Here is a 14457-nt window from a genome sequence, read left to right on the forward strand (position 1 = left end):
AAGGATGCCCTGGCCAATCATCAGAATTTAGGGACTTGCTCCAAATGTCTACGGATACAAACCTACAGTGGGTCCAGGGAGCAGTACTGAGACACAGCATCAGAATTTGGTCAAAGAAAGGACACATTGAGAAAAAAAAAATCTAAGCTGATTCTAATAGAAGCTTTAATCATTGGAAGGAGATTATGGATTTATCTTGGGAAGATCACCTCCTATGGCACCAGTCTGCCAATTGTTTCCATAAATGTCCTTAAATAGCTACTTGTTACTGGAGCAAATCTCAAAAAAATAATTCTGCTGTGGCTGCTGGCTTTTTTTTTTTTTGCAGTTGTTTGTCAAGACAACTAACAAGGTATTGACTAAGAATATATATTATACATATTACATATACATAAATAAGAATATATATTATATATATTATATATGAGAATACATATTATACATATTACATATATGCATATATATGTGCAATGCAGGCTTTCTCCCTTGATATAATGTAAATTCTTTAATAATAAGGTTTTAAAATTTTTGCTTTGTTTTTGTCTTTGTAACCCTAGCAGCTTGCACAGGCTCTGGCATGTAGGGGCCTAATAGATGTTTATTGTTTGATTTCATAAACATGTTAAGATGAGGTTCTTAGCTAACTACTGCACACTAGATAAATGTGCTAAAATTAAGACCAAACTTCTCATAGTCCAATCTCAGAAATAATTTAAAAAGCATTATTAGCATTTATTAAATATCTACTGTGTGCTAGGCATTGTGGAGCAGAATCTGATTTGGTTTATCAGTCATGCATATTATCGTATAGGTTAGAGAAGAAAGAGTAATGTCAAACTGTAAAATAATGAAGCTAGGCCAGTTTTGAGGAGAAAAGGGAAGTTTTGTTTGTCATGAAGCTATTTCAAATTTTCCTTCATTCCCAATTTCTAACTTCTAGTGCTTTGCCCTCAAATTTACCATATATAATTTGTGTATAATATCTATATCCATATCTATATCTATGTCATCTATATCTATATCTACTTCTACATCTATATCTATATCAAGATAGACATAGATGATATGGATTTATTTGTTTGTTATCTGCCTCAGAGAGAATGCAGGGACTGTTTTATTTTTGTCTTTATACCCCTATTGTTTGGAACATTGTAAGTGCATAATAAAAGTTTTTTAGGTGATTAATGGATGCCTACTCAGTGGTCAGAATCCTGGACTTGGAGATAGGAAGACTTGGGTTCCAAAATTCACTAGATATGTATTCCATGGGTAAGTCAATCAATTTCTCAAACTTTGCTCTGTTTACTCTTCTGTAAAGTGAGCATAATACCTGTAGTACCTAACTCAGAGAGCTATAAAGTTCACATAAGGTAATATACACAAAGTCCCTTAAAAACCTTAAAGTACAATATAAACATCAGTTTTTTTGTAGTTATTACCATCATCATTAATTGACATTTACTTACAACCTGAGATGAATTTGTTTCCCATCTCTTATGCTTCCAAAATCTGGAAGAATCAAATTAGAAGTTGCTTTTTTTTTTCTAACATTTAGAGTTACACTCCCATTTTAGGTGAAAGGAAATATGAAATGACTGGTATAGATTAGTCCTTATGGCTGAGATATAAAGGTAGAATTCTTGTCTTTCAAGCAGCTTTCCTGGGGAAAGCTCTTTAGACTTGTTGAAAAAGGGTATAAGGACTGTATTCATTTTGTTTCACTGTTTTCTAAGTGCATATTTTAAAATTTCTCCTAAAATGATTTTCAATTTAAAATATTATGAGATAGTTTAATGAGAACTCAGGGTAAATTACACTTTTCTGTGGGCTACAGAGATTTTATTTAATGGAGCAAAGGGTCAATTTAAAATAAAATGATCAAGCCTTTCACAAAGCCCACAACTATAAGTGACCTTAGTCTGCCTCAGAGAAATTAGATTTCCCCATTTGATACCTTTTGTGTTTTATTATAGCAAAAGTGAATATATTTAAGAATGAACCTTTTCTTTTTTTGCCTTCCCTTGCCACTTGATTGCCTTTTTACTGTAACATTATAAGCTCTTTTGCAAGGCATTCTGAACAATGTCAATTTTGTTGATCTCACTATTTAGCTGATAGTTTAGATCTTGATTTTGAATTGGTAGGGAGGGGTATGCTTCAGTTATCCTGTAATTTCCTTCTTTATTTGTCTTTTATGCTTTAGAAATCCAACTGAAAAAATAGTAAGGAATAATAGCTGATTTAGAAACAGTTTCAGGGGAAATGAGAGTAGAGGAAACGACCCAGCTGAACTCTCCTAATAGTCTCCTTTTTACAACTTTAAAATGACACCTTGGAACAAATTCTAGAGCACCAGAGTCAACAAAAGGTCAAGATGAGGGGCGGCTGGGTAGCTCAGTGGATTGAGAGCCAGGCCTAGAGACAGGAGGTCCTAGGTTCAAATCCGGCCTCAGACACTTCCCAGCTGTGTGACCCTGGGCAAGTCACTTGACCCCCATTGCCTACCCTTACCACTCTTCCACCTATAAGTCATTGCACAGAAGTTAAGGGTTTGGAGAAAAAAAATTAAAAAAAAAACAAACTATATGTAACTATAAGAAAAAATGCTCTAAATCTTTATTCATTAGAGAAATGCATATCAAAACAATTCTGAGATATCATCTCACACTTATTAGATTGGCTAAAATGATAAAAGAGCAAAATGACAAATATTGGAATGTGGAAAAATGGGGATACTAATATATTTTTGGTGGAACTGTGAATTGATCTATCCATTTTAGAGAGCAATCTGAAATTATGCTCAAAGAGTTATAAAACTATATATACCTTTTGACCCAGCAATCCCATTATTAGGTTTATTTCCTAAGGTGATCAAGGAAAAGGGAAAAGAAATTATGTTCTAAAATACAGGACACAGATATAATAAAGATTGAATTGATTGAAATGGAATTGATGGGCTCAGGAGAAAAAAAGTATCATCTTAAAATTGTATATATCTTACAGGGATACATACATATTCAATATTATACATTGAATAATTTAATAATATATAACATTACAATATGCATTATATATATATATATATATGTATATATATATATATATATATTACAAATGCCCATACATAGGCTGAGATTTAGCTATCAAACAAGTACTTATTAGGTACCTAATCTATGTCATGAAATGTACTAGATAGGAATACTGAAATGTAATCACTTATCCTTAATAAAATATTAATGAATTGACAGAAATCCTTATATTTCACTCCCATCAAAGAGATGTCCTCAGTCTAGAAGGGACCCCAGAGATCATGCTGTCCTTCGCCTGTATTTTACATGTGGGAGAGCTGCTTTACACTCCTCAACTCCAATTCATATAACTAACAGAGTTCTCTATGCCCTGATAATGTTATCAAATAAGAACTCATATTTGATTTGAGTTACAGAATTCATACAGAATCCATAAATTAACCAAAGGTATAACCAGAAGCAAACAAATTCTTGATCATTTTGGGAGGAGTGAAATGCTAAAAGGCATTAGATGAAATCACTAGTGGTTGATGATTGGGCAGGACAGTGACTGATACCTGTATCATATCTCAAAGTAAGAAGATGTTCAGGAGAAACCGTATATACTTAAAAAAAAAGTCTTGGCAATCACCCTAATGCAAATATTAATAATATGGAAATAGGTCTTGATCAGTGGCACATGGAAAACCCAGTGGTATTGCTCATTGGCTATGGCTACGGGAGTGGGGTGGGAGGAGAGGAGAGAAAGAACATGAATCATGTAACCATGGAAAAATATTCTAAATGAATTAGTTAATTAAAAATTTTCAAATTAAAAATAAAAGAAACCATGGCATTCTACAGACTCTGACTCCGAGTCTTCTCCCTTCCCTCCTACCTAAGAATGTTCTAAGCAAATCACTGCTACCTACACCATCACCTCTTGGACCCTGACAGAAATAGCTTAGGACCCTACAGAGCTTCAGGAATAGCACTTTCCCCTAAACCACCAGCCCTGCTTCCAGCCCTGCTACTGGCCACCTTTGAGGGAAGAAATCATGGTGGAGAAAGGTTCATCTTCTTCATCACCTCCACCAACAGCTGACCAACTGTTACCCACAAGTAGATTGGCATAGGAGTGCTGTGTGTGGCTATACCCTCCTCCCCCAGAACAACCAGTTCTTCCAGCCTGGCCCTCACTAACATCCAAGGTAACAACTCCAGGGGAAAGAACAGCTCTTCCCACTAACTGCCAATCACTTGGCACAATTGGCACAGTCACAGGGTAGGCAAGCTAACATAAATGAAACGTTAAACAGTTAACTATATATATATGGAGAGAGAGGAGAGAGACAGAGAGAGGGAGACAGAGAGACAGAGAGAGACAGAGAGAGACAGAGAGAGAGAGAGAGAGAGAGAGAGAGAGAGAGACAGAGAGACAGAGACAGACAGACAGACAGAGAGAGAGAGACAAGAGCAAGGGGGAGTAGAGGCAGCATATGCCACACAAGTCAAACAACACCTTGACCATCATCATTCCCAGGACTTTGATGGAGACAGTCCAGAACCCTGAGTCCTATTCCAAAAGACCTGTGAAAATGAAGCCTGGCAGCTATTCCTGCAGGTTTCATAGCAATGGCTAAGAAAAGAAAGGTCTTGTCGCCAAAGCCCTTTGCATTTTCCAATGATTCAACATCAGAAACCAATATAATTTTATTAGTAAAAATGACCTTTTCCGCTACACTCTTGTCCTTTTGACTTGCAGCTAAAATGTTTCATGTGTGTTGTCTTTCCTATTATAATGTCAGCACCTTGAGAGAAGGGAATGGCTTGCTTTTTTATTTGTAGCCTCAACACTTGGCTACTAGGTGGTACAGCAGATAGAGTGATGGATTTATCCTCAGGAATAACTGAGTTCAAATCCAGTTTCAGACACTTATTAGCTGTGTAGCCCTTGCTAAGTCACTTCACTTGTTTACCTCAATTTCTTCACCTGTAAAATGGAAATAATAATAATACCTACCTCCCAAGGTTGTTGTGATGATCGATGAGATGATAATTCAAAAGTGCTTAGCAAGTACCCGTCAAATAATAAGTACTATACAAATGTTTATTATCATATTATCATATTATATACAGTATGTTATATATTAGTATATTATTATATATAGTATATTATACATTATATACTATACAAATTATTATTATTATTCACATAGTGCTTTGCACCTGATAAATGTTTAATAAATGCTTCATTCACTTATTAACTTCATGCTTATTCGGGCAGAGGGCTATTTGGAATCTCTCAAGGACCCATCCAGTTCAGTGATTCTATGGTACTTGCTGGGGAATTGTTGACTGGATAGAGTATATTTACTTTAATAAGTCATTCTAGTGACAGCAGCTTCCAGTGAAGATGCCAGCAGTAAATATGCCAGCAGTAAAGATCCAGTTTTCTCACAGTAATGCCCAGTGACCTACAATGGGGGGAAAAATCTAAGTGGGTGACATACAAGTAAAAATCAATTGTAATTTTTTAAAGTAAGACATGCTCAATTTGATGTCTTTCTAACTGAATAGAAAATATAAAATGTCTCTAATAAATACATCAAATGATCAAAACATATTTACTTGCATATTATGGCTAGTTGAAAGAAAGAGTCATAACAGAAGGCAGAAAAACTGAAAGAAAAAAAAGAAAGTGTGCATTTGGAGAGTGGAAGATTAGCCTCTGCATTAAGGAAAAGATCCAGTAGGTGGAGATAGAGAGATATACATAGAGGCTAGGAATGGGTGAAAAGACTGAGGAAGAGAGAGATAAGGGAGTTCAAAATGATTCATCTCTGGAACGAATTGTTTTGGTTGAAAATAACCCAAACATGCACATCCTGCAACTTCCTTAGGTTATGGGCCACAGGGAGATGCAGGCTACCACTGCTCTTAGAAGCCTTAATGAATTCTAGAGCAGTTTAATGCAACCTTTGCATGGGAGACTCCCCACTGACAGGAAGGGCCAAGGTGTGGTTTCTTTTCATTGATTTGCTAGGTTATACCCACCCTAATAAACACGCACATTTTAATGTACAGCATCTTTCTAAGGAGTAGACACCAATCCTCCAATTCCTCTTAATAATAAAAAATCATTTCTATAGTACTTTAAAGTTTGCAGAACACTTTGAATATTATCAATCAGTAAACTTTTTTTAAAGTACCTACTGTGTGTCAAGAACTGTGCTAAGCTCTTGGGGATACAAAAAAGAGTCCAGTGTCAGTCCTCGCCTTTAAGGAGTTTGTCATCTAATGGGGGAGGGGGGACAATAAACATACAAATATCTATAAACAAGCTATATACAGAATAAAACAGGAATAATTAACAGAGGGGAAAGCACTCAAATAAAAAAGAGTTGGGAAAAGCTTCCTACAGAAGATGGGATTTTATTTGAGACCGAAAGTCACCTCTCCAGGTTATAGTTTGCTCAGCTTTCAAGTAAGGCCATCTTGGGCTACTAAGACTTCTTCTAGCCCTAGATCTTATGGCCCTGTGATCTCATCCTGGCTATCACTGACTAGGTGACTGATGGAGCCCTGTGTCTCCTTCTTCTCAGATGTGAAACAATTCTCCTAATGTAGGCAAAAAAAGAGATCATTGGCCTTAGAATCAGCCTCTTCTGTTTATTAATTGTTTGGTCATGATCAAGTCACTTAATCTCCAGGGGCCTCAGTTCCTCATCAATATGGAGAGCCCATACAGGCCTCCAGAACAGCTACCCAGATTGAAGGCGTTCTCTGAGACCATTTGCATGCAAAATAATTGCTCACAACTCCCTGCCCCATCAGTGTGGGCATTTTTCTCTAAGCATCCAGAAGATATAATTACTTCAAAGCAGACACATTTAATGACGGCACAGAAACAAAATTTACAATAAGCCTTTTACTCATATAGTCTAAGGGAACATTTCTGCACACATATACATCATCCCTTGGAAATCAGCCTGCATAAGCCATACCCATGAGGGGCCTGAAATAGGTAATATGACTCACAGGGTTTGTAGAGTTGTTATTGTTCCTCTTCAGTGAAATCCATTCTCTGGGCTTGAGTAGGTCTGAGAGTCACTCTAAAGCCACAACACTATCTGACTTTCTTTTTAATCAGTAAAGTAGGTTTATTTATACTAAGTCAAGAGGAGATGATGGAGGACCAGGGAAAAAGGAAGTCCCTAACTCTAAAATCTAGATATTTCTTCCTCCATTCTATGAGCCTCTCACGAAGCCTTCTTCAAGTTCTTCCAGCTACTCTTACACTACTCTGATCTCTCTAAAATCCAGACTAACTATCTAAACAGAGCTGGCTGGTCCTCAGATTAAAGATAGTCAAGGTAAAAGTTCATTAGAGTAGAAAAGGTTGAAATCTTGATGAACTTCTTCAGAGGTGAAGATGGCTGCAGGCCTCTGATCCAAAGACAGAGTTTTTCAGGGTCTGCCTCTCACTCATACTCAGTCAAGAAACCTCTCAGGCTCAGGAATCAGGAGCCCGAAGAGATATCTGGGAGATGTTAACTGGAAACAGGAAAAGACAGAATCTCAGTTCTTCTCACTGGTTTGACTGCCGGACCCTCCAGGTATCAGGCAAGTGTGATAATTGGGTAGGGTAGATTTAATCTCATTATCACACCAGGCTAGTCTCCTTCTACAAACTGCCCCCAGAAGTGAACTCTCCACTCTCTTGTCCAAACAGGAACAACCCAGGACTCAACAGCCTCCAGTCCTCGGTTTAATCCTTTCTCCAGATTCTGGAATTCCTTTTTTAGTTCCAAACTCTCCTTTGCAAAGTCATGCCTTTGCCAAGTTGCAAAACCCTAGTTTCTTTTTTTTAAGTTTTTATTTTGAATATTTCCCCTAGTTACATATTTCATGTTCTTTCCCTCTCCCCCACACCCCTCCCCTATCTGTAGCCAATGCACAATTCCACTGGTTTTACATGTATCATTGATTAAGACCTAATTCCATATTATTGACAGTTGGACTAGAGTTATCGTTTAGTGTCTACATCCCCAATAATATTCCCATCAGCCCATATGTTCAAGCAGTTGTTTTTCTTCTGCTTCTCCTCCCACAGTTCTTCCTCTGAATGTGGCTGGTTTTCTTTCTCATCAGTCCCTCAGCCTTGCTCTGGATCCTTGCATTGCTGCTAGTAGAGAAGTCTGTTATGTTCGATTGTACCACAGTGAAAACTCTAGTTTCTTATTCTCCCTTACAGGCCCAACTATTGGGAAGATATGTAGAAGGGCTACTCATACCTTCAGTATTTCAGGACAACTGATTTTTTTCTGGTGATATGAAGCAATCAATCAACAAGAATTTATTAAAACAGCTATGATGTTCCAAGAACTGAAATTAAAAACACCCTGAATTCAAGGGCTCAGACACTTACTGGCTTTATATCTCTTAATCCTATCTGCTTCAAATTTCTCATCTATAAAATAAATTAGTGAAGAAAATGGCAAACCACTCTGGTATCTTTGCCAAGAAAATCCTAAGTGAGGTCTCAAAAAGTCCAACATGACTGAAAGGACTCAAAAACAACCCTACTCACCTAAGGCCAGACATAGTACTCAGGATTAAGATTAGATCTTCATTTTTCCTGACTTCTCTGTCTCAATTTTAATCAAAGCCTTCAAAAAACAATTTAGATTGGTAAACTAATGAGTCTAAGCCACTGTTCTTTACCCCAGTGATCTGTATTGCTCCTTGTTATAATTATTTGCTCAATACAAAGCCTGATATTTTTTTAGGGGGTGTATTTCTATACAGTATAAACCTAAAAAGGGTAAAATTATGGTTGGACTGAATATTTAGTAGGGTGGTCACCAGGAATTTAATTAATTAATTACAAATGATTTTTTAGCAATTTATTTATAGAGGGAAAGAGTGAAAGTAGAGAAATGAGAAGAGGGCAGAGTAGGAGATCTAGTTTAATGAGCTAGACTATGGCTTACTCTGGCAGGGCTCTAGTAGCCCTAGCTGGAGGGCCTAAGGGTCAGTTAACAAGGGTTTTAGCCATAAGGCCTCCTCCCAGTTGAGGGGCCCCTCCAGGGGCTAGTAACTCCAGGGAAGCTAAGGAAGAGAGTCAGCATTTTTCGCTCACCAACGTGGTTGTTCTAAGGAGAAAAATAAAGCAGTCCAAGGTCCTCAGCCAGAGCTCCTCTAGGGTCCAGTTCAAGGGGAAAACCCTTTTCACAGGAGGCTTTTGTAATTAATAAAGATCATTCCTTTCATCACTTCCTGTGTTTTCCTCCCACTTTTACATGTACCAATTACAGCTAAAGTTTTTCTTAGGACTGCCCAGGAGGCAGTCAGTCAATTCTGATTCGTCACCCACTATTGCACATGTGGATCACAGACCTCTTCCACTTGAGGATAAGTGGAGCATGTGTACACTTTTGGTGATTAAATTTAAATTTAAAAATGGGCAGGGTAGAGTTAATCCCATCTTCACAACAGTCGCTTTACTGTAAAATAGATGGTGGGGATATTTTTGTAGGAGATCACTTCTGCAGTTCTTGTCAGCTTTAAATCTATGATCACATGATAATCAGTCAAGCCCTCAGTTTCCTCATCTAGAAAATGAAATCATTGAACTAAAAAAATCCTAAAAGGCTTTTCTTTCTGTTCTATAAACCTCAGTAGTCTATTGTTCTAATTGATTTCTAACTGTCTAACAATGCTGTCAACTTCCACGGTGAGAAAAGACACTAGATAATTTTTACATCTACTGAAACAAGACAAGTGCCTGGTACAATCATTGATTTGCATATTGTTATAACCAAGGGAAGTTATAAAGCCTAGTGGGAACTGTCTAGTGATCAGGGGCTATGCAAATGGTAGGTACTAGCAATCAAGAGGCAAGCTATTTTGCAAACTCTGAGTGAGATGTTTATCTAAAGTCTTTACATTTTACAATGATTTCTCTTAGATAAAAAACAACTCTAGCCAGAATAAAAGGGAAGGCAGTCACTACTAAACTTGATCACTGTCAAAATCCTGCAAGTGGATCAATAATAGCCATGGGGTATAGGCTGACTGGTCCCTGTGAAGGATGGAGTGTTACTAGGCAAAAGCAATTTAAAAGTCAGTCAAGTGGTGATGCCAAAAGAAATAAAAGCAGACTTTGCTAGGGTATGAAAATGGAGGGAACAGAAAAAGAGTGAGTGAAATGGAGATTAAAAAAGGAGAATGGGGTTGACTAGAAGATTGGATAGGTCTTTTCTATCTCTACTGTCTCTGGTTCTATATTTCAAGCTAGAATTTTGAAGAAGTGGAAAATATCAGGAAGGACTGCACTATTGGTTGAAGGATGAAGTTCCATGACTTTTTAGCACTATCATTTTTCCGATCAAAGAGACCAAAAAGTAAATGGGCTCAAAAAATAACAAATGGAGTAAACTTGCACTCAAACAAAATCCATTTTTTTTCCTTTTGCCACTTGTCCAATCCAGTCACTTTCAAGATGGAGTTGATTCATGTTTTTGTTATTATTTTGCACACAGTTTTCTTCCAGTTAAGTGGAGAAGCCCATGGTGAATCTAGCAGCATTGAAAACCAACATCATTGCTGGAAAATATCTCCACTTAAATTGTTTCAGGGGCAAAAAGCCACTTAAAATAATAGCATTTTTATCTTTGTAGGAAGAGGACAGGATTGGGGTAGATAGAATTATGGAAGTGGGAGGGAAATGTCAAAGTCCCAAAGCTGGAATTTAGAAAGGGGTTGACTCTCAAGAAAAGTTTTGAGAATTGGATAGTTGAATTAGAATGTCCATATTTTTGGATTGAGGCCAACTGAAACAGCAAGTTCAGAACTTATTGCCTCTTTATGCATTAGGAAAATGTCCCAGAATATATTATCCACAGGATGTAGGACTAAGAATGATTATTCAAAGATCATAGAGGTCCTGCTGGCTCTGCCAATATGTAGCCATACTGAGCTGAACAACAGCAACAAAAAAGGCTGCCTTTCTCCACTGCTTTTCTATTTTGGTGGGATTTTTTTTGAAAGGGTTAGTGGACAGCCCTGGAACTGCCAACATAGTTCTCTGGCAAAAAAAGCAATTCTTCAGATGAAGGTCTCAGAGTTTAGTATCCCTGAAATTATATGTCATTCAAAATCTAGGCAAGCCAGGGAAAAATTAAAATTACTATTTTAACAATGGCATTCAAAGCTCTGTGATTGAACTATAACCTCTTTTCCCAGGCTTATCTCACATAATTCTCTCCATGCCCTCTATTCTCCAAACAAAACTGCCATGATTCCCCCATCCAACACATCCCATATTTTTTTTTTGTTATTGTACTTTTGCTCATTCCTGTTCTCATCTTTTTGAAACTTAGAATGTCCTCTCCCTACCATATCTGCTGAATACTTTCCTATTGCTTTTTCAAAGTCCAACTCAACTTCTTCCTTTTTTGAGTTTTTAATTTTTTGCTCAGATTATATGAAGCTACAATTTTCAATAATTGTTTTCTGAAATTTTGTAATCCATGTTCTTTAACTCCCTTCCACACTTTCCCTTTTCCTAGGACAGCAGGTAATATGATATATGTGGTTCATGTGTTCATATTTCCATGTTCATCATGTTGTGAAAGATGACATATCACTTACACTAGAGAAAAATTCATGAAGGAAATAAAGTGAAAAATGGAATGCTTCAATCTGCATTAAAAGTTTATCAGTTACTTTTATAGCAATGGATAACCTTTTTCATTATGAGTCCCTTGGAGCTCTAAGATCCTTACATTGATGAGAACAACTCAACTTTGATGCCCACATCTTCCATGTCATATCATAATACTTAGAACTGGAGGTAACCTTAGATATTATTTGAATCAAACTCCACACCACACTGCCATACCCCAAATTTAATGAGGAAATAGGTCCCGTCCAGGGACATGAATTAACTTAATGAATACACACTCTTAAAATTGAGATTCAAATTCGACTCAAATCAACCAACATTTATTAAGTGGTTGTCATGTATAAGGCAATATGTTAGGTGCTGATAATATGATTCACACCAAAAAAGTCAATAATTGCAAGAAGCTTATATTCTATTGTTCTTCTGACTCCAAATTCAGTGCTTCTTGAATATCCTTCCTCTTTGTTCATCACCCCACAATCACAATCTAAAAGTGATTCATCCTTCATCTAAAACACAAGATACACTAGAGGGTTTTGATTCAAGAAAACCTAGTTTCAAGTCCTGCTTCTGAAACATACTAGCAATGTGACCATGAATAAACGACTTAACTTTGGTGGGGGTAAGAGTAGGATCCAAGGATGAGGAGGGTAGTTCCAGTTCTGGAAGATAATAAATTATAAGTGAGTTGCCAATCTGAATCAATAAAGATATTTCCATGGGAGGGTTCTAGATGCCACTGAAATCACAAGTCTGGACAAAGAAGTCTTTTAAAAGTACAATTTTGAATTATATGTACCTACATATTTTACCTCATCATACTGAATTGGAAATTTCATAAAGGCATTTAATAAGTCTTATTTTTCTTTGATTCATATCCTCTCACCAAAACAGTGCATTGTAGATAGTAGGTATTTTATAATAATTGTTGGTGTACTTAGAGAATCCTAGAGAGTCAACAAATAAACTAGTTGAAATAACAATTTTAACAAAGTTGCAGGATATAAAATAAATGTACATAATTCATCAGTTTTTCTATATATTACCAACAATATCCAGCAGCAAGAGATAGAAAGAGAATTTTCCTTTAAAATGACTCTAGGCAATGTAAAATACTTAGGAATTTTTTGACAAGACAAACACAAAAATTATATGAACACAATTACAAAACATTTTCTTACAAATAAAGTCAGATCTCAACAATTGGAAAATCAATAATTGCTCATGGGTAGGCCAAGTTAATATAATCAAAATCACAATTTTACCTAAATTAATTTATTTATTCAGTGCCATACCAATTAAACTACCAAAAAACCTATTCTAAAACTAGAAAAAATAATAACAAAATTCATCTCACTATCCAATAAAAACTTCTGGGAAAACCTGGAAAATAGTATGGTAGAAACTGGTATATGGTATGTTTTATATATATATGGTAGTTATAGACCAATATCTCACACTCTATACCAAGATAAGGTCAAAATGGGCACATGATTTACATATAAAGAGTGATACTATAAGTAAATTAAGGAAGTATAGAATAGTTTATCTGTTAGATCTATGTAGAAGGGAAGAATTTATGATCAAACAAGAGATAGAGAATATTATAAAATATAAAATGAATAATCTTAACTATATTAACATATTTTTGTACTAACAAAACCAATGTCACCAAGATTATAAGGGAAACAACAAACTGGGGAAAAATTAATAACAAATTTCTCGATAAAGCTTTCATTTCTCAGATCTATAGGTAACCAAGTCAAATTTGTAAAAATACAAACCATTCCCCAATTGCCAAATGTTCAAAGGATATGAACAACCAGTTTTCAGATGAAGAAATCTTATAGCACTAGTCTTTATGATATCAAAGAACTGAAGAAGCAAACTACCTGAATGCACATTGGGCAATAACTAAACAAATCATGGTACATTCATAAATTGGAATATTACTATACTGTAGAAATAACAAATATTCTCAATCAACAAATGGTCCAAGCATATGAACAGGCAATTCTCAGATGAAGAAATTAAAACTATCTTTAGTCATATTTCCCAAATCACTATTAGAGAAATGAAAATTAAAAACAACTCTGAGGTACCACTTCATACCTATCAGACTGGTTAATATGACAAAAATGGAAAATAATAAATGTTGGAGAGGATGTGGAAAAACTGGGACACTAAGACATTCTTTGTGAAGCGGTGAATTGGTACTGGTATTAGTGCAGGAGAACAATCTGGAATCATGCCTAAAGAGCCATAAAACTGCCTAATTTTTGACACAACAATAACACAACTAGATCTGTTTCTCAAAAAGATAAAAAAATAAGGAGAAAAGAGCTACTTTTACAAAAATATTTGTAGCAGTTCTTTTTTTGATGGCAAAAAAATGGAAACTGAAGGGCTGTCCATTAATTGAGGAATGGCTAAACAAGTAGAGTTATGTGATATTACGATAAAAAAAATAATAAAGGCTGATGTCAATATAGAAATTAGTATTTTAATTAAAGCCATGCTGATAGATAAAGTCATTAGACCATGAGCTTGTAAGAATTTAAAACTGCCGCCTAGCCATAATTACCTCCTCTCTCCTCCTGTGCCCAGTAGCTAAAGAGGAAGTTCAAAGTCACTACAGGAGCCTATATCCCTTATCTTACATCCTCCCACTTCCTGTCTACTATGAGGAATCATGGGAAATGTAGTTACAAAGTCTCCCACATGTCCATAGTATATATATATATATATATATATATA

This window comes from Gracilinanus agilis, chromosome 3 (genome assembly GCF_016433145.1).
Source record: "Gracilinanus agilis isolate LMUSP501 chromosome 3, AgileGrace, whole genome shotgun sequence".
NCBI lineage: Eukaryota > Metazoa > Chordata > Mammalia > Didelphimorphia > Didelphidae > Gracilinanus > Gracilinanus agilis.